Source organism: Pimephales promelas, chromosome 12 (assembly GCF_988280905.1).
Source record: "Pimephales promelas chromosome 12, fPimPro1.hap1.1, whole genome shotgun sequence".
Taxonomy (NCBI): Eukaryota; Metazoa; Chordata; class Actinopteri; order Cypriniformes; family Leuciscidae; genus Pimephales; species Pimephales promelas.
Genome location: NC_142780.1, coordinates 5,178,926 through 5,199,455, shown reverse-complemented (window position 1 = coordinate 5,199,455; position 20,530 = coordinate 5,178,926). Strand labels below are relative to the sequence as shown.

Below are 20,530 nucleotides of genomic sequence, written 5' to 3'. Positions count from 1 at the left end.
AAAAAACGTAAGGGGTACCACTGTCGTTTTTTTTTTCGGGCCGAATTTTTGATTTTTGTTATCTCAGCTCTGGAAGGGGCTAGAGCCTCCATTTTTGCACTCAGGTCTAAGTTTCATGGCCCTCTATCAGAATTTGGGAAGATTGGAGAAACTTAATTTTTCGCCCAAAAAAAAAACGTAAGGGGTACCACTGTCGTTTTTTTTTCGGGCCGAATTTTTGAGTTTTGTTATCTCAGCTCTGGAAGGGGCTAGAGCCTCCATTTTTGCACTCAGGTCTAAGTCTCATGGCCCTCTATCAGAATTTGGGAAGATTTGAGAAACTTAATTTTTCGCCCAAAAAAAAAAACGTAAGGGGTACCACTGTCGTTTTTTTTTCGGGCCGAATTTTTGAGTTTCGATATCTCAGCTCTGGAAGGGGCTAGAGCCTCAATTTTTGCACTCAGGTCTAAGTCTCATGGCCCTCTATCAGAATTTGGGAAGATTGGAGAAACTTAATTTTTCGCCCAAAAAAAAAAACGTAAGGGGTACCACTGTCGTTTTTTTTTCGGGCCGAATTTTTGAGTTTCGATATCTCAGCTCTGGAAGGGGCTAGAGCCTCCATTTCTGCACTCAGGTCTAAGTCTCATGGCCCTCTATCAGAATTTGGGAAGATTGGAGAAACTTAATTTTTCGCCCAAAAAAAAAAAACGTAAGGGGTACCACTGTCGTTTTTTTTTCGGGCCGAATTTTTGAGTTTCGATATCTCAGCTCTGGAAGGGGCTAGAGCCTCCATTTTTGCACTCAGGTCTAAGTCTCATGGCCCTCTATCAGAATTTGGGAAGATTGGAGAAACTTAATTTTTCGCCCAAAAAAAAAAACGTAAGGGGTACCACTGTCGTTTTTTTTCGGGCCGAATTTTTGATTTTTGTTATCTCAGCTCTGGAAGGGGCTAGAGCCTCCATTTTTGCACTCAGGTCTAAGTCTCATGGCCCTCTATCAGAATTTGGGAAGATTGGAGAAACTTAATTTTTCGCCCAAAAAAAAAAAACGTAAGGGGTACCACTGTCGTTTTTTTTTTCAGGCCGAATTTTGGATTTTTGTTATCTCAGCTCTGGAAGGGGCTAGAGCCTCCATTTTTGCACTCAGGTCTAAGTTTCATGGCCCTCTATCAGAATTTGGGAAGATTGGAGAAACTTAATTTTTCGCCCAAAAAAAAAAACGTAAGGGGTACCACTGTCGTTTTTTTTTCGGGCCGAATTTTTGAGTTTTGTTATCTCAGCTCTGGAAGGGGCTAGAGCCTCCATTTTTGCACTCAGGTCTAAGTCTCATGGCCCTCTATCAGAATTTGGGAAGATTGGAGAAACTTAATTTTTCGCCCCAAAAAAAAAACGTAAGGGGTACCACTGTCGTTTTTTTTTCGGGCCGAATTTTTGATTTTTGTTATCTCAGCTCTGGAAGGGGCTAGAGCCTCCATTTTTGCACTCAGGTCTAAGTCTCATGGCCCTCTATCAGAATTTGGGAAGATTGGAGAAACTTAATTTTTCGCCCAAAAAAAAAAACGTAAGGGGTACCACTGTCGTTTTTTTTTTCGGGCCGAATTTTTGAGTTTCGATATCTCAGCTCTGGAAGGGGCTAGAGCCTCCATTTTTGCACTCAGGTCTAAGTCTCATGGCCCTCTATCAGAATTTGGGAAGATTGGAGAAACTTAATTTTTCGCCCAAAAAAAAAAACGTAAGGGGTACCACTGTCGTTTTTTTTTCGGGCCGAATTTTTGATTTTTGTTATCTCAGCTCTGGAAGGGGCTAGAGCCTCCATTTCTGCACTCAGGTCTAAGTCTCATGGCCCTCTATCAGAATTTGGGAAGATTGGAGAAACTTAATTTTTCGCCCAAAAAAAAAAAACGTAAGGGGTACCACTGTCGTTTTTTTTTCGGGCCGAATTTTTGAGTTTCGATATCTCAGCTCTGGAAGGGGCTAGAGCCTCCATTTTTGCACTCAGGTCTAAGTCTCATGGCCCTCTATCAGAATTTGGGAAGATTGGAGAAACTTAATTTTTCGCCCAAAAAAAAAAACGTAAGGGGTACCACTGTCGTTTTTTTTCGGGCCGAATTTTTGATTTTTGTTATCTCAGCTCTGGAAGGGGCTAGAGCCTCCATTTTTGCACTCAGGTCTAAGTCTCATGGCCCTCTATCAGAATTTGGGAAGATTGGAGAAACTTAATTTTTCGCCCAAAAAAAAAAACGTAAGGGGTACCACTGTCGTTTTTTTTTCGGGCCGAATTTTTGATTTTTGTTATCTCAGCTCTGGAAGGGGCTAGAGCCTCCATTTTTGCACTCAGGTCTAAGTCTCATGGCCCTCTATCAGAATTTGGGAAGATTGGAGAAACTTAATTTTTCGCCCAAAAAAAAAAACGTAAGGGGTACCACTGTCGTTTTTTTTTTTCGGGCCGAATTTTTGAGTTTCGATATCTCAGCTCTGGAAGGGGCTAGAGCCTCCATTTTTGCACTCAGGTCTAAGTCTCATGGCCCTCTATCAGAATTTGGGAAGATTGGAGAAACTTAATTTTTCGCCCCAAAAAAAACGTAAGGGGTACCACTGTCGTTTTTTTTTCGGGCCGAATTTTTGAGTTTCGATATCTCAGCTCTGGAAGGGGCTAGAGCCTCCATTTTTGCACTCAGGTCTAAGTCTCATGGCCCTCTATCAGAATTTGGGAAGATTGGAGAAACTTAATTTTTCGCCCAAAAAAAAAAACGTAAGGGGTACCACTGTCGTTTTTTTTTTCGGGCCGAATTTTTGAGTTTCGATATCTCAGCTCTGGAAGGGGCTAGAGCCTTCATTTTTGCACTCAGGCCTAAGTCTCATTGCCCTCTATCAGAATTTGGGAAGATTGGAGAAACTTAATTTTTCGCCCAAAAAAAAAAAACGTAAGGGGTACCACTGTCGTTTTTTTTTTCGGGCCGAATTTTTGAGTTTCGATATCTCAGCTCTGGAAGGGGCTAGAGCCTCCATTTTTGCACTCAGGTCTAAGTCTCATGGCCCTCTATCAGAATTTGGGAAGATTGGAGAAACTTAATTTTTCGCCCAAAAAAAAAAACGTAAGGGGTACCACTGTCGTTTTTTTTCGGGCCGAATTTTTGATTTTTGTTATCTCAGCTCTGGAAGGGGCTAGAGCCTCCATTTTTGCACTCAGGTCTAAGTCTCATGGCCCTCTATCAGAATTTGGGAAGATTGGAGAAACTTAATTTTTCGCCCAAAAAAAAAAAACGTAAGGGGTACCACTGTCGTTTTTTTTTTCGGGCCGAATTTTTGATTTTTGTTATCTCAGCTCTGGAAGGGGCTAGAGCCTCCATTTTTGCACTCAGGTCTAAGTTTCATGGCCCTCTATCAGAATTTGGGAAGATTGGAGAAACTTAATTTTTCGCCCAAAAAAAAAACGTAAGGGGTACCACTGTCGTTTTTTTTTCGGGCCGAATTTTTGAGTTTTGTTATCTCAGCTCTGGAAGGGGCTAGAGCCTCCATTTTTGCACTCAGGTCTAAGTCTCATGGCCCTCTATCAGAATTTGGGAAGATTGGAGAAACTTAATTTTTCGCCCAAAAAAAAAAACGTAAGGGGTACCACTGTCGTTTTTTTTTCGGGCCGAATTTTTGAGTTTCGATATCTCAGCTCTGGAAGGGGCTAGAGCCTCAATTTTTGCACTCAGGTCTAAGTCTCATGGCCCTCTATCAGAATTTGGGAAGATTGGAGAAACTTAATTTTTCGCCCAAAAAAAAAAACGTAAGGGGTACCACTGTCGTTTTTTTTTTCGGGACGAATTTTTGAGTTTCGATATCTCAGCTCTGGAAGGGGCTAGAGCCTCCATTTCTGCACTCAGGTCTAAGTCTCATGGCCCTCTATCAGAATTTGGGAAGATTGGAGAAACTTAATTTTTCGCCCAAAAAAAAAAAACGTAAGGGGTACCACTGTCGTTTTTTTTTCGGGCCGAATTTTTGAGTTTCGATATCTCAGCTCTGGAAGGGGCTAGAGCCTCCATTTTTGCACTCAGGTCTAAGTCTCATGGCCCTCTATCAGAATTTGGGAAGATTGGAGAAACTTAATTTTTCGCCCAAAAAAAAAAACGTAAGGGGTACCACTGTCGTTTTTTTTTTCGGGCCGAATTTTTGATTTTTGTTATCTCAGCTCTGGAAGGGGCTAGAGCCTCCATTTTTGCACTCAGGTCTAAGTTTCATGGCCCTCTATCAGAATTTGGGAAGATTGGAGAAACTTAATTTTTCGCCCAAAAAAAAAAACGTAAGGGGTACCACTGTCGTTTTTTTTTCGGGCCGAATTTTTGAGTTTTGTTATCTCAGCTCTGGAAGGGGCTAGAGCCTCCATTTTTGCACTCAGGTCTAAGTCTCATGGCCCTCTATCAGAATTTGGGAAGATTGGAGAAACTTAATTTTTCGCCCCAAAAAAAAAACGTAAGGGGTACCACTGTCGTTTTTTTTTCGGGCCGAATTTTTGATTTTTGTTATCTCAGCTCTGGAAGGGGCTAGAGCCTCCATTTTTGCACTCAGGTCTAAGTCTCATGGCCCTCTATCAGAATTTGGGAAGATTGGAGAAACTTAATTTTTCGCCCAAAAAAAAAAACGTAAGGGGTACCACTGTCGTTTTTTTTTCGGGCCGAATTTTTGAGTTTCGATATCTCAGCTCTGGAAGGGGCTAGAGCCTCCATTTTTGCACTCAGGTCTAAGTCTCATGGCCCTCTATCAGAATTTGGGAAGATTGGAGAAACTTAATTTTTCGCCCAAAAAAAAAAACGTAAGGGGTACCACTGTCGTTTTTTTTTCGGGCCGAATTTTTGAGTTTCGATATCTCAGCTCTGGAAGGGGCTAGAGCCTCCATTTCTGCACTCAGGTCTAAGTCTCATGGCCCTCTATCAGAATTTGGGAAGATTGGAGAAACGTAATTTTTCGCCCAAAAAAAAAAAAACGTAAGGGGTACCACTGTCGTTTTTTTTTCGGGCCGAATTTTTGAGTTTCGATATCTCAGCTCTGGAAGGGGCTAGAGCCTCCATTTTTGCACTCAGGTCTAAGTCTCATGGCCCTCTATCAGAATTTGGGAAGATTGGAGAAACTTAATTTTTCGCCCAAAAAAAAAACGTAAGGGGTACCACTGTCGTTTTTTTTCGGGCCGAATTTTTGATTTTTGTTATCTCAGCTCTGGAAGGGGCTAGAGCCTCCATTTTTGCACTCAGGTCTCAGTCTCATGGCCCTCTATCAGAATTTGGGAAGATTGGAGAAACTTAATTTTTCGCCCAAAAAAAAAAACGTAAGGGGTACCACTGTCGTTTTTTTTTCGGGCCGAATTTTTGAGTTTCGATATCTCAGCTCTGGAAGGGGCTAGAGCCTCCATTTTTGCACTCAGGTCTAAGTCTCATGGCCCTCTATCAGAATTTGGGAAGATTGGAGAAACTTAATTTTTCGCCCAAAAAAAAAAAACGTAAGGGGTACCACTGTCGTTTTTTTTTTCGGGCCGAATTTTTGAGTTTCGATATCTCAGCTCTGGAAGGGGCTAGAGCCTCCATTTTTGCACTCAGGTCTAAGTCTCATGGCCCTCTATCAGAATTTGGGAAGATTGGAGAAACTTAATTTTTCGCCCAAAAAAAAAACGTAAGGGGTACCACTGTCGTTTTTTTTTCGGGCCGAATTTTTGAGTTTCGATATCTCAGCTCTGGAAGGGGCTAGAGCCTCCATTTTTGCACTCAGGTCTAAGTCTCATGGCCCTCTATCAGAATTTGGGAAGATTGGAGAAACTTAATTTTTCGCCCAAAAAAAAAAAACGTAAGGGGTACCACTGTCGTTTTTTTTTTTTTGGGCCGAATTTTTGAGTTTCGATATCTCAGCTCTGGAAGGGGCTAGAGCCTCCATTTTTGCACTCAGGTCTAAGTCTCATGGCCCTTTATCAGAATTTGGGAAGATTGGAGAAACTTAATTTTTCGCCCAAAAAAAAAAACGTAAGGGGTACCACTGTCGGAAATGGAAACTCAATGGAAAATCAACAATTCCACCCGGAAAAAAAAAAAACGACAGTGGTACCCCTTTCGTTTTTTTTTTCTTTCGGGCGAAAAATTAAGTGTCTCCAATCTTCTCAAAACTCTGGATTCTGATAGAGGGCCATGAGACTTAAACCTGAGTGCAAAAATGGAGGCTCTAGACCCTTCCAGAGCTGAGATATGGAAACTCAAAGATTCCACCCGGAAAAAAAAAAACGACAGTGGGACCCCTTTCGTTTTGTTTTTTTTTTCGGGCGAAAAATTAAGTGTCTCCAATCTTCTCAAAACTCTGGATTCTGATAGAGGGCCATGAGACTTAAACCTGAGTGCAAAAATGGAGGCTCTAGACCCTTCCAGAGCTGAGATATGGAAACTCAAAAATTCCACCCGGAAAAAAAAACGACAGTGGGACCCCTTTCGTTTTTTTTTTTTTTTGGGGCGAAAAATTAAGTTTCTCCAATCTTCTCAAAACTCTGGATTCTAATAGAGGGCCATGAGACTCAAACCTGAGTGCAAAAATGGAGGCTCTAGACCATGCCAGAGCTGAGATATGGAAACTCCAAAATTCCACCCGGAAAAAAAAAACGACAGTGGTACCCCTTTCGTTTTTTTTTTTTTTGGGCGAAAAATTAAGTGTCTCCAATCTTTTCAAAACTCTTGATTCTGATAGAGGGCCATGAGACTTAAACCTGAGTGCAAAAATGGAGGCTCTAGACCCTTCCAGAGCTGAGATATGGAAACTCAAAAATTCCACCCGGAAAAAAAAAACGACAGTGGTACCCCTTTCGTTTTTTTTTTTTCGGGTGAAAAATTAAGTTTCTCCAATCTTCTCAAAACTCTGGATTCTGATAGAGGGCCATGAGACATAGACCTGAGTGCAAAAATGGAGGCTCTAGACCCTTCCAGAGCTGAGATATGGAAACTCAAAAATTCCACCCGGAAAAAAAAAAACGACAGTGGTACCCCTTTCGTTTTTTTTTTTCGGGTGAAAAATTTAGTTTGTCCAAAATTCTCAAAACTCTGGATTCTGATAGAGGGCCATGATACTTAAACCTGAGTGCAAAAATGGAGGCTCTAGACCCTTCCAGAGCTGAGATATGGAAACTCAAAAATTCCACCCAGAAAAAAAAAAAACGACAGTGGTACCCCTTTCGTTTTTTTTTTTTGGGCGAAAAATTAAGTTTCTCCAATCTTCTCAAAACTCTGGATTCTGATAGAGGGCCATGAGACTTAAACCTGAGTGCAAAAATGGAGGCTCTAGACCATGCCAGAGCTGAGATATGGAAACTCAAAAACTCCACCTGGAAAAAAAAAACGACAGTGGTACCCCTTTCGTTTTTTTTTTTTGGGCGAAAAATTAAGTTTCTCCAATCGCCTCAAAACTCTGGATTCTGATAGAGGGCCATGAGACTTAAACCTGAGTGCAAAAATGGAGGCTCTAGACCCTTCCAGAGCTGAGATATGGAAACTCCAAAATTCCACCCGGAAAAAAAAACGACAGTGGTACCCCTTTCGTGTTTTTTTTTTTCGGGCGAAAAATTAAGTGTCTCCAATCTTTTCAAAACTCTGGATTCTGATAGAGGGCCATGAGACTTAAACCTGAGTGCAAAAATGGAGGCTCTAGACCCTTCCAGAGCTGAGATATGGAAACTCAAAAATTCCACCCGGAAAAAAAAAACGACAGTGGTACCCCTTTCGTTTTTTTTTTTCGGCCGAAAAATTAAGTTTCTCCAATCTTCTCAAAACTCTGGATTCTGATAGAGGGCCATGAGACTTAAACCTGAGTGCAAAAATGGAGGCTCTAGACCCTTCCAGAGCTGAGATATGGAAACTCAAAAATTCCACCCGGGAAAAAAAACCGACAGTGGTACCCCTTTCGTTTTTTTTTTTGGGGTGAAAAATTAAGTTTCTCCAATCTTCTCAAAACTCTGGATTCTGATAGAGGGCCATGAGACTTAAACTTGAGTGCAAAAATGGAGGCTCTAGACCCTTCCAGAGCTGAGATATGGAAACTCAAAAATTCCACCCGGAAAAAAAAACGACAGTGGTACCCCTTTCGTGTTTTTTTTTTCGGGCGAAAAATTAAGTGTCTCCATGTTCCATGGGAACCAGGTCCAACCGAGGTCCAAACGACAGTTATAACAGTTACAGATGCAGCTTCAAATGTCTTTAAACGACACTAGACGATGAATAAGGGTCTTATCATGCGAAACGATCGGTTATTTCAAAGCTTTTTCCAAAAATGTAACTTTTCTAAGGACAATGCTAGCCTTTCTCCATTCTGTGAGGCGCGTTTGCAACGTCACGTTTTACGTAATTACATTCAAAAGGTCACGGGCGACGTAGCCGAAAGTACAGAGTCAGAGTGTTTTCAAGTTGAACGCATAGGTTGAACGTGAAAACTAACTCAAACGCCGTTTACAAAAAAGGAATTAAAAGGTAAAACAACGATGTCGGACGATATTGATTCTGTACTTCCGGCTACGTCGCCCGTGACCTTTTGAACGTAATTACGTATTACGTGACATTGCAAACGCGCCTCACAATATATTACAAGGCTAGCATTTGTCCTTAGAAAAGTTATATTTTTGAAATAAGCTTTGAAATAACCGATCGTTTCGCATGATAAGACACTTATTCATCGTTTGGTGTCGTTTAAAGACATTTGAAGCTGCATCTGAAACTGTTATTAACTGTCGTTTGGACCTCGGTTGGACCTGGTTCCCATTGAAGTCCATTATAAGGAGAAAAATCAAAAATCATTATAAGGAGTTTTCATCAAAAACCTTAATTTCTTTTCGACTGAGGAAAGAAAGACATGGACATCTTGGATGACATGGGGGTGAGTAATTTATCAGCAAAAGTTTTTTCAAAAGTGAACTAATCCTTTAAGTCAGGAGCACTATCATGCGGTCTTAGTTTCACATCTCATCATTACATTGACGCTGACACGTCCAGAATTATTCAGCACAGCCACACACAGGATCACATGACACTCAACTTCAACAATAGAGCAATAATAAAATACAGCGGCAACCAAATTATGAAATTCACCATACAGAAATACACATTTAAACTATGAAGTCCAAAAATAAACTATAAAGTCAAAATAAACATTATCACTCAAATCACCAAAATATCATCCCCTCAGCTGGGGGCTGTTTCATAAAAGCCGCTTAGAAAAGCGGGGATTAAAGTCCAAAACCTGACTTGAATGAGCCGAGTTAAACATCCGCGCTTAAATTGGTTCCATAACAGTAAGTTTAGGATCATATGATCTTACTAATTTGAGTCAGGTTTAAATAGTCTAGATAATTGCGCGTGCACGCCATTCTCTAAAAGTCCTGAAAAGTCGAGCATGGGTCAATCGATATACTGTGGGCTACCATGGCAACAAAAGGAAAAGATAGAGCAGCGATGTTCACAGAAACATATAATGAAGAATTTAAAGATGTCATCACCAAAAAAGTCAATACAGCGGCATTAAAGAAAGCAAGAGAGAAAGTTTGGCAGGAAATTGCTGATCGTCTCAATGCGTAAGTAGCGGTGTAAACTATTTAAAATGCTTCAACATTTAATGTGTGTCACAATACATTGCAAAATGTGTGTGTGAATAACAGTAGGCTAACGTTAATTGCTTTCACGCAGCAGCAAAAGTGAAGGAAAAAGAACCTGGCAGCAGGTGAAAATAAAATATAAAAATATAGTCTGAATGGTACGTAAATCTTACGGTATATGTAATCAATGCCAGCTTGAAGTTACAACTAATCAGGGTTTTTTTTTTTGTTGTTGTTGTTAATTATTTTCTTTATTGAAGCGACCAAAAAGAAGACTGAGGGGGGTGGGGGGGGCATCATCTAAAATGATATCACGTATTATAAGGAGTGAGTATATAAAAGGTGTGTGTGTGTGTGTATTTTACATTGTAGGCCTAAGTACATCATAGCAGTAATGTCATGTGGTACTTGTGCTATTGTAATGGTGCATTTTGGTAAAAAAAAAATGTTCTATCAAGATTCTGTATGCTTTATGGATCCACCAGACATCATGTTGCCTGTGAGTATGAGACCTTTTTAATCAGTTATGTAAGCTAATGAGTTTAACTGAGTTTGAGAAGGCCCATCAGTTGAGGAGGATGAGGAGACTGTCTGTATGTTCAAGGAGGGGGTACTCCATCCATGCTATACTGTATTGAATATTAAAAAGTGTACTTGTGTGATAAAATGATCATAATGTGTTTTCAGGATGCTGACACTGTTCTAGAGTTCTGTTCTAGAGTATTAAGAAATTAAAACAATGTGACAAGAGTAATGAAATAACTGAAATGTTGCTACATAACCCAGAAAACATAAAAGGAGAGTATAAACGATACTGCCTTAAATAAATGGAAGCAACTGATATCGACATCGAGTATAAAAAACTAAAGATGAGGAAGTTGGAGCTGGAAATTCAACAGCTACAGAAAAATGCAAGTAGAACTACCTTTTTTTTTTAAAGGAAAAGAAAAAAAAACATTATCTTTTTGATCATTCACAACATTTATTTGTGTGTTTTCACCCCTAACAGGCAGATTCACTCTGAATAAAGACAAATCACATTAAATAAGGAGAAAGTTGAGGGGCCAGGGAAAATTTTAAAGGCTACACAGTCATGGTTTAGACCATATTAAACAAAATAATTTTATATGTATATGTGTGGGCTTGGTAATCTACAAATATATGCAATCCCAACTCTTGAGAACTTATATCGTTCATATAGTTAGCTGTCATTTAATGCCAATGGGTCTGACCTGTCTCTGAAAGTTCTCTCTCTTTAAAATGCCCTCCGCAAGACTATAGCTCCCTCATCCAACACCTCATCTATGAAAGGACATGCCATGGTTAAGTTTGGAAACGAGTTCAGCTCCCTATTTATATACTTCATTAATTACCAAACTCATTAAACAAACTCACCAATTAAATACACAAGTTTTGAACATTTCTTAGTGCATTTATACCATATAATTTCTTACATTTATTAGTAAAGTACATTTCCTTATTTATTTTTAAAAAAAAAGTTGCATTAATAGTGGTTAAGTAAAATAAAATGACATCGAAATACCAGCAGGTGAGTATAAATTGTATGCTCGTTAAGCCTGAACTCAGACTTAGCCTGACAGTTAGCCTGCCCCGGACCAGGCTAGTTTCCCAGCATAAGTTTCCAGGGTAACCGAGTTTGAACTATTTTAAGTTTGCTTTATGAAACAGAATTCACCGACAATAAGTTTGACTAACCAAAATAAGCCTGGCTTATTTTCGAATCTTGTTTTATGGAACAACCCTCTGATCTTCCACCGTCAGCTACATGACCCGAAGCACTTCAAGAACTCGAACTTCAACAACCTCCGCCAGTATAAACAAGGGTTTGCCGATTGACTTCGTCTGAATGAGGGGTCAATTCCTTCTATCTTTGGAGATGACGAACAGAGCATTTCGATAAGCTGTAAATATCGTTAATAAAAATAAAGTACTTTACTTTCTTAAAACACATGGTGGTCATGGTTTAGCAGTACATTTCTCTTTGTTTTTGTTTGAAGTAACATTAGACGTCTGCAGTATTATTGTTCTTGAGTTTCATCAATGGTCATTTAGCTGCTGTGTTTTCTGATGCTTTTATAAACGTATCATATTATCAATACAGATTTTTAGAGGTAAGATTAGACTGTAGTCATTTATCTTGTCAGTGTGCTTGTTTTACCAAGAGAAATAATCGACTTTCACTTATAACACACAATACACTTACATACCATTGCACAACATCCATATGAAGACGTTCTGCAGGTTCGTCGTCGTCTTTTTCAACTTGCTCGCTCTGGATCGCACATGTAAGGCTTGAAGGACAAGTCTTCCGTTATTGACATTTTGTAAGTATGAATAAAAATGTTCTTTGAATATATATAATCGTGTATTTCTAATCAAACTACAAAAATGTCTGAACGGGGTGGAGTTGAACCGGTGTGAACTCAGCAACCTGGAGAAAAGGTGTGACGCATCTCCTTTTTATTTAAAGGGGCCGCTCCAAAACGGGTTGCCCACAGACGCACATCAGAAAAGGGGTAGAGAAGGGGCCTGTGGAGCTATAATGATGAGGAATTCAGACACAAGCATTGCAGTTTCGCTTTATATAGACCACAAATGTATGATTTATATGTAAAAAGGAATGATTTAAAAGCATACCCTTTTAAAGCTTTCAGTTGCCAGCGACATCCATGTGAACTCCATCAATCATTGTCCTGACGCCACGTGTCATTTCCTGCGGTCTGAAATCTGTCAGTGTCCAGTTCTTCGTCATGATCACCAGTTGCCGGAAACACATGGAGTGGAATCTAGTGTTTCTGAAGCAGCATAAAGGGGCGTTTTTTTAATGCCATATAAGGCCTGATTGTTACCAAACTCCTGTTTAACTATTCATTGAGGACACAGGTGCCAAGTGTTGGTGTGTATGTCTCTCAGACCAAAGGAAGACAAGCCAATACCGGAGATAAGAGAACACGTATCCCTGACCAACGACTGCGGGGTGAGCCACCGACAGGATCAGCCATCACCACCCATCGAGGTAATTCTTTTAAACGTGTTGGTTTCGCATTGGTCGCGTATGAAATTTCGAGATCGAATGCTTGATTTACTTTCAAACGTGTTATTATGAAAAGTCCCCCAAATGGATGAAGAAAAGACTGTTGTGTGCTGGAATGTGAGATGCGTCTGAAACAGAACTGACTAGCAACTGTTTTACACCAACAGAAGCACAACACGACCGACTAGGGTTGCTTTTGACAAGAACAAGAGGGAACTTATGTGACACGCTCACACGCAGTTAAGTGACCAAATCAGGCTCATGTCTTGGGGGTTTGTGCTTTTCACTCGGTGAATCTCTGATTTACTACTTGAGTTGATTCCTCAATCATGGACCTTCCTCCTCAGATGTCTCGACTGGACATCGATGTGGATTTGGGCTTTGCTCTCTTCTTCTTGGCCCTGCTGTGTTTGTTTCTGCTGGTTACAATGGTGCGTTGTGCTCAGATGGTTCTGGATCCGTACAGCTCCATTTCTGCGTCAACCTATCAGGAAGAGATGGAAGAGGAGGGATGAAGAATCAATGGATGCATTAAACTTGTGATGGAGGACAATTGGATTATAGCCAAAGACCATCTAAACTTTCTCTAACCTCTTAGATTTCTCTTGGAGCTCAGCCTGGAAAAGGGATCCGAGTTGCGTCCTGCCAATCATTAAGCACAACTAAATAAATAAAACTGATGTGATTGGCTGACAGGGGAAACATGCAGTGGCTCACTGAATATTATTTTGTTTTTGGTTCAGTGAGTCTTAACTGAAAGAACTGTAGTGCCGTGAAACTCAAGACCACATGGATGGATCTTATTACACTTTTCCAGGTGATCACATGGCAATATTGAAACTGTGAGCTTTCCTCACATAATTAAATTTGAAACATTTGAAATGCTTAGAGTGAATGGGAGTTAATTAGTTAATGTGCATCTAGTGCATGATTTTATTTATGCATGTTGAATAGCAGCTAAATAATAAAAATGTTTTATAAAAAAAAAAGAAAGATGTTATTTAGTATTTTTAAGGTGAGGTATTACAATAAATAGTCTTTTAATTAAACTACCATATTATGATGCAAATATGAAATATGATCAATTTGAAAAAAAGGAAGGGAAAGGAAAAAAATCCATATATACACCGCATATAGTTAATCATTTACACATATTTAAAAGGACAATATGTAAGATTTTTGGATTTGTTATATTTTGTTGATTTGTATCCCAAATGTTTCCAACAATGTTTAAATCCAGAGAAATAACCACTTTATTTTAACCAGTGTCATTGTGACACCTGGAAACACTACAGATGCTTTTTATTATGTTTTTTTTAAATATATTATGTTTTTATTAGGTGAGCAACTGTTTGGGATACCTTTATTGACATAAAACTAATCATAGCTATATAGCTCAACTCTGTTTTGTCTTATTGTTTGACCATCTTGTTTTCTTTATTTACTGCGAGTAACTTGTTTGTACCCAAAAACTATATCAGACAACACTATATTGTAACTTACATATCATAATCAGAGTGAGCTTTATTTGTATTAACAGTAAAACGGCATTTTCTCCACCATACAATGGTTTAAAATTAATTGCATGCTATATAGCAACAGAAGTCGTCTAGCTATTATTAATAATTATTGGTTGACCGATGTTGGATTCTGGATGGCCGCTCGGCGATATCTTCGAGAGCAGGGTGGCCGACATAAAGCAGATATGTGTGTATGTATTTACAGTTGTGCTCAGAATTAATGGCACCCCTGGTAAATATGACCAAAAATGACTGTAGAAAATAAATCTGCATTGTTTTTCTTTTTGATCTTTCTTTCAAAAATTCGCAAAAATCTTAAAAGTCAAAATTAACGTGTTTACACATGCAATTAATTTCAGTTTAACACTTTAAAAACATTTAACGCAATCAATGCAGTATCCATTTTTTTCTGTCATTCTTTGGCATAATAATATCATGCTCTTATTCAAGCAAATCAATAAAATTAACTCTTAAATGCATGTAAAGATTTGTGAGAAAATAGGATGTGTGTCAGATCCACGTCATGTGCGTCAGGTCTTAAAGTGACAGCAGCCTAATTAAACCCGCTGCTGTAATGTGTCATTAATACAGATGGGCGATATATTATCGTTGGCGATATACCGGTAAAAATCTTCCTCACGATAAGAATTAGTCTTCCCACCATTATAACAATAAAGCCTATGATGGGACCCATTCGCAGCTCACGCGCATGGCGGAAGGCTGAGGTGAAGTTTATCGCTAAACAAGTTACTACCTCTACAATCTGGTACACACAGATATATTTTTATCTGGCCATCTCGCCGAACACTGTGCTTTCGCTCACCGTCAAGTGATCCGTTATATCAGTTCATCTCAATGAATCCACAGTGTGTTTGACCCGCAGTAAACACTAGTGAGCCGCATGACTGGCTGTCACTTTGCTGAGAGCGCTCAGTGTTTCTCACACACTCGTTGAGAGAGAGTCTTACATACCACGCAGAATTGAAGTGTACATGACGTCTACATGTAAATTATATTATTTGTTGTATTTTCCTGTAAAAATAATGGAGTTCATTTGAAATTATTCAGCTTTTATGAGCAAGCAGAAACTAATGCGCAAACGCAGACGTGATTAATATTCATGAACCCGGCAGTTCATAAATCTTTAGTGTGGGATTGTTATTAGTATCAGAATTCGTAGTAGTATTAGTATAATTATTCGTTGTTCGTTTTTTTACATTTCAAACTTATAAATGATTTGAATTATTACTGTGTGATGTTTTTCAGTAGAGTTGCACTATTTAAACGTTATCTGCACTTTTACAGAAGAAACGTATAAATGCAACTTTTCCATTTCTGCAAGGGAAGGTGTTTGGATTTTTACTGTTTTTTTTTATTATTATATGTACGGTAATTGGTATTTTATAGGAGCCTATTTGATGAAGGGTACATTTTACTTTGCATACAACTATCACTTGTAGCCAAAAATAGTGGTGAATATGGTATTATATTTATATCGTCATTGATATCATTATTGCAATAAATGCCAGAAAATATTGCGATATATTTAAGTCGTTATCGCCCATCTCAAGTCATTATGATAACTAAAGAACAAAAGACAGAAAATCACTCACTGCTTCTAGCACGTCAAATGCACGCTGTAACATTGTTATTTAAACGATATGGTCTTATGTATGTGCGTTGATCAGTGTTAAGGTTTCTAAATCACACGTGGTCCCCAGATAATACTAATCCAGTGGCACCTCATGGACAACAGAGGGCACTCCCAGTGCTAAGGAGCACACTGGCAGAGCGTCCTCTTCAAAGTGAAAGTTGTCGTGCTCTGCCATCCACGTTGGCTGCCATATTAACAATGGCAAAGCCAGAAATAGCATCTTTGTTGAGACGCTGGATGTTCAGTTAAAGCAACACTAAGTATGATTTTTTACCTTTAAATAATGTTTCCAAAATCGTTTCAGTGGTTCAAGTCGTAACAGGGTGAAAGGCAATTTTGGACTTGCTTTGCAGTCCTATATCTGCTATAACCACTCTATGTAAGATTACCAGATCGGGTCGCGTTTCTGTAGTTCTAATGAGACATAAGAAAACTACAAATTTGACTCGCTTTACGTCAAGTGTTATAAAAGTCAATATTATGTTTTTCTTCGTTTCTGAGTCGCAATACATCATACTTTCATGAAATCATGCAACTCTACCTTGGGTGCTTCTCAATATCCCTCCTCGTCTCCTCGCTCCTCTGTCCTCCCTCCTATGACCCGGAAACCGATCGAGCTCAGCCATCTTGAAGGACATCTCAATTCTCGAATTGCACCGTGAGGAGTCGAGGATAGAGGAGTGAGGAGACTTCCTGAGGAGTCATAAGCGAGGATACACAGGTGCATCCTACGCGGAACTGTTATATTGACTAAACGTGACGCACGTGTCAATTCTCCTCCCCCTTCACATCGGTCACAATCATTTTAATTTATACTTTACCTTTGCAGTTTATATAAACCACACATCTCATATATTTCAACAGTATAGCCCATCTTTATTATTATTTATTATGAATTTATTAAATAACCAAACTTGAACAACATAAGGGCAGATCCTTTTAGCGCTGCTGATGACACTGTGGAGTGACGCTCGAGTGATCAAGTATTCCAATGTATATAAAAAAGCTTTTATTCGATTCCTCTGTCCTCCTTTCCTTTCCTCGCTTCCTTCCCTCACGTCCTACAGGGGGTGGAGCTGAGACGCAAGGAAAGGAAGCAAGGAAAGGAAACGAGGATGCACAAATAAGAAATGAGAAGCACCCCTAGTCTGTGGACATCGTTCATTCCAAAGCCGATTGCTGCATAAAAAGTGAGTGTGTGTGACAGTGGACTGCGGTAGGCTAAATTATTTACAACAGGGGTAGTGAACAATTCCGCTTCCAACCTGTAGGGTGACCGCAGAGGAAAAGTTACTTGGTGTTGCTTTTAATGATGACAACTACATTGTTTTGTTTAGAATGCTGTGTTAAGTGAGATGAACTCGTTTTCAGCGAACTTCTGAATTATGAACGGGATTTGTAGTTCGACTGGTCGACACTGTTTTCCAAAGATAGCTCCTGCCTGTATACGTGAAGTGGACTGTCTACCAAAATGTCCTATCCTAAATACCAAATGTCCAATCCTAAATACCAAAAGGCCCTATCCTAAATACCAAATGGCCAATCCTAAATACCAAAATGCCCAATCCTAAATATCAAATGCCCTATCCAAAATACCAAATGCCCAATCCTAATACCAAAATGCCCTATCCTAAATACCAAATGTCCAATCCTAAACACCAAATGCCCAGTCCTAAATACCAAATGCCCAGCCCTAAATTCCTAAATGCCCAATCCTAAATACCAAATGCTCAATCCTAAATTCCTAAATGCCCAATCCTAACCCCAAATGCCCAATCCTAAATACCAAATGCCCAATCCTAAATACCAAATGCCCTATCCTAAATTCCTAAATGTCCAATCCTAAATACCAAATGCCCAATCCTAAATTCCTAAATGCCCAATCCTAAACCCAAATGCCCAATCCTAAATACCAAACGGCCAATCCTAAATACGAAATGCCCAATCCTAAATACCTAAAATCCCAATCCTAAATACCAAATGTCCAATCCTAAATACCAAATGCCCAATCCTAAATTCCTAAATGCCCAATCCTAAATACCTAAATGCCCAATCCTAAATACCAAACGGCCAATCCTAAATACCAAACGACCAATCCTGAATACCTAAATGCCCAATCCTAAATACCTAAATGCCCAATCCTAAATACCTAAATGTCACAATCCTAAATGACCAAATACCCAATCCTAAATACAAAATGCCTATCCTAAAAACCAAATCCCAATCCTAAATACCAAATGCTCAATCGTAATTACCAAATTCCCAATCCTAAATACCCGAATGCCCAATCCTAAATACCTAAATGCCCAATCCTAAATACCAAACGGCCAATCCTAAATACCAAACGACCAATCCTGAATACCTAAATGCCCAATCCTATACCTAAATGCCCAATCCTAAATACCTAAATGTCACAATCCTAAATGACCAAATGCCCTATCCTAAAAAACAAATGCCCTATCCTAAATACCAAATGCCCAGTCCTAAATTCCTAAATGCCCAATCCTAAATACCAAATGCCCAATCCTAAATTCCTAAATGCCCAATCCTAAATACCAAACGGCCAAATGCCACAATCCTAAAAGACCAAATGCCCAATCCTAAATGCAAAATGCCCTATCCTAAATTACCAAATGCCCAATCCTAAAAACAAAATGCCTATCCTAAAAACCAAATGCTCAATCCTAAATACCAAATTCCCAATCCAGAATACCCAAATGCCCAATCTTAAATGACCAAATGCCCAATCCTAAACAAAAAATGCCCTATCCTAAAAACCAAATGCCCTATCCTAAATACCAAATGCCCAATCCTAAATACCAAATGCCCAATCCTAAATACCAAATGCCCAGTCCTAAAGTCCTAAATGCCCAATCCTAAATACCAAATGCCCAATCCTAAATTCCTAAATGCCCAATCCTAAACCCAAATGCCCAATCCTAAATACATTATGGCCAATCCTAAATATGAAATGCCCAATCCTAAATACCTAAATGCCCAATCCTAAATACCAAATGCCCTATCCTAAATAGCAAATGTTCAATCCTAAATACCAAATGCCCAATCCTAAATACCAAATGCCCAATCCTAAATTCCTAAATGCCCAATCCTAAATACCTAAATGCCCAATCCTAAACACCAAATGCCACAATCCTAAATGACCAAATGTCACAATCCTAAATTACCAAATGCCCAATCCTAAATACAAAATGCCCTATCCTAAATTACCAAATGCCCAATCCTAAATACAAAATGCCCATCCTAAAAACCAAATGCCCTATCCTAAATTACCAAATGCCCAATCCTAAATACAAAATGCCCATCCTAAAAACCAAATGCCCTATCCTAAATTACCAAATGCCCAATCCTAAATACCAAACGACCAATCCTGAATACCTAAATGCCCAATCCTAAATACCTAAATGCCCAATCCTAAATACCTAAATGTCACAATCCTAAAAGACCAAATGCACTATCCTAAAAAACAAATGCCCTATCCTAAATACCAAATGCCCAGTCCTAAATTCCTAAATGCCCAATCCTAAATACCAAATGCCCAATCCTAAATTCCTAAATGCCAATCCTAAATACCAAACGGCCAAATGCCACAATCCTAAAAGACCAAATGCCCAATCCTAAATGCAAAATGCCCTATCCTAAATTACCAAATGACCAATCCTAAAAACAAAATGCCTATCCTAAAAACCAAATGCCCAATCCTAAATACCAAATGCTCAATCCTAAATACCAAATTCCCAATCCTTAATACCCAAATGCCCAATCTTAAATGACCAAATGCCCAATCCTAAATAAAAAATGCCCTATCCTAAAAACCAAATCCCCTATCCTAAATACCAAATGCCCAATCCTAAATACCAAATGCCCAATTCTAAATACCAAATACCCAGTCCTAAATTCCTAAATGCCCAATCCTAAATACCAAATGCCCAATCCTAAATTCCTAAATGCCCAATCCTAAACCCAAATGCCCAATCCTAAATACATTATGGCCAATCCTAAATATGAAATGCCCAATCCCAAATACAAAATGACCTATCCTAAAAACCAAATGCCCTATCCTAAATACCAATTGCCCAATCTTAAATACCAAATGCCCAATCCTAAATGACCAAATGCCCAATCCTAAATACAAAATGCCCAATCCTAAATACAAAATGCCTTTCCTAAATACCAAAATGTCCTATGTCCAAATGCCCATCCTAAATACAAAATGCCCTATCCTAAAAACCAAATGCCCTATCCTAAATACCAATTGCCCAATCTTAAATACCAAATGCCCAATCCTAAATGACCAAATGCCCAATCCTAAATACAAAATGCCCAATCCTAAATACAAAATGCCTTTCCTAAATACCAAAATGTCCTATGTCCAAATGCCCATCCTAAATACAAAATGCCCAATCCTAAATACAAAATGCCCTATCCTAAAAACCAAATGCCCTATCCTAAATACCAATTGCCCAATCTTAAATACCAAATGCCCAATCCTAAATGACCAAATGCCCAATCCTAAATACAAAATGCCCAATCCTAAATACAAAATGCCTTTCCTAAATACCAAAATGTTCTATCCTAAATACCAAATGTCCAATCCTAAATACCAAATGCCCAATCCTAAATACCAAAATGCCCAATCCTAAATACCAAATGTACAATCCTAAATACAAAATGTCTATCCTAAATACAAAATGCCTTTCCTAAATACCAAAATGT

The 20,530-nt window shown here is 39.0% G+C and overlaps 1 pseudogene; it reads left to right on the top strand.

Annotated features, from left to right (window-relative positions):
* The first annotated feature begins 12,949 nt into the window (after window positions 1-12,949).
* Window positions 12,950-13,137, top strand: LOC148976920 (cortexin domain-containing 1 protein pseudogene; annotated as a pseudogene).
* Window positions 13,138-20,530: the final 7,393 nt, after the last annotated feature.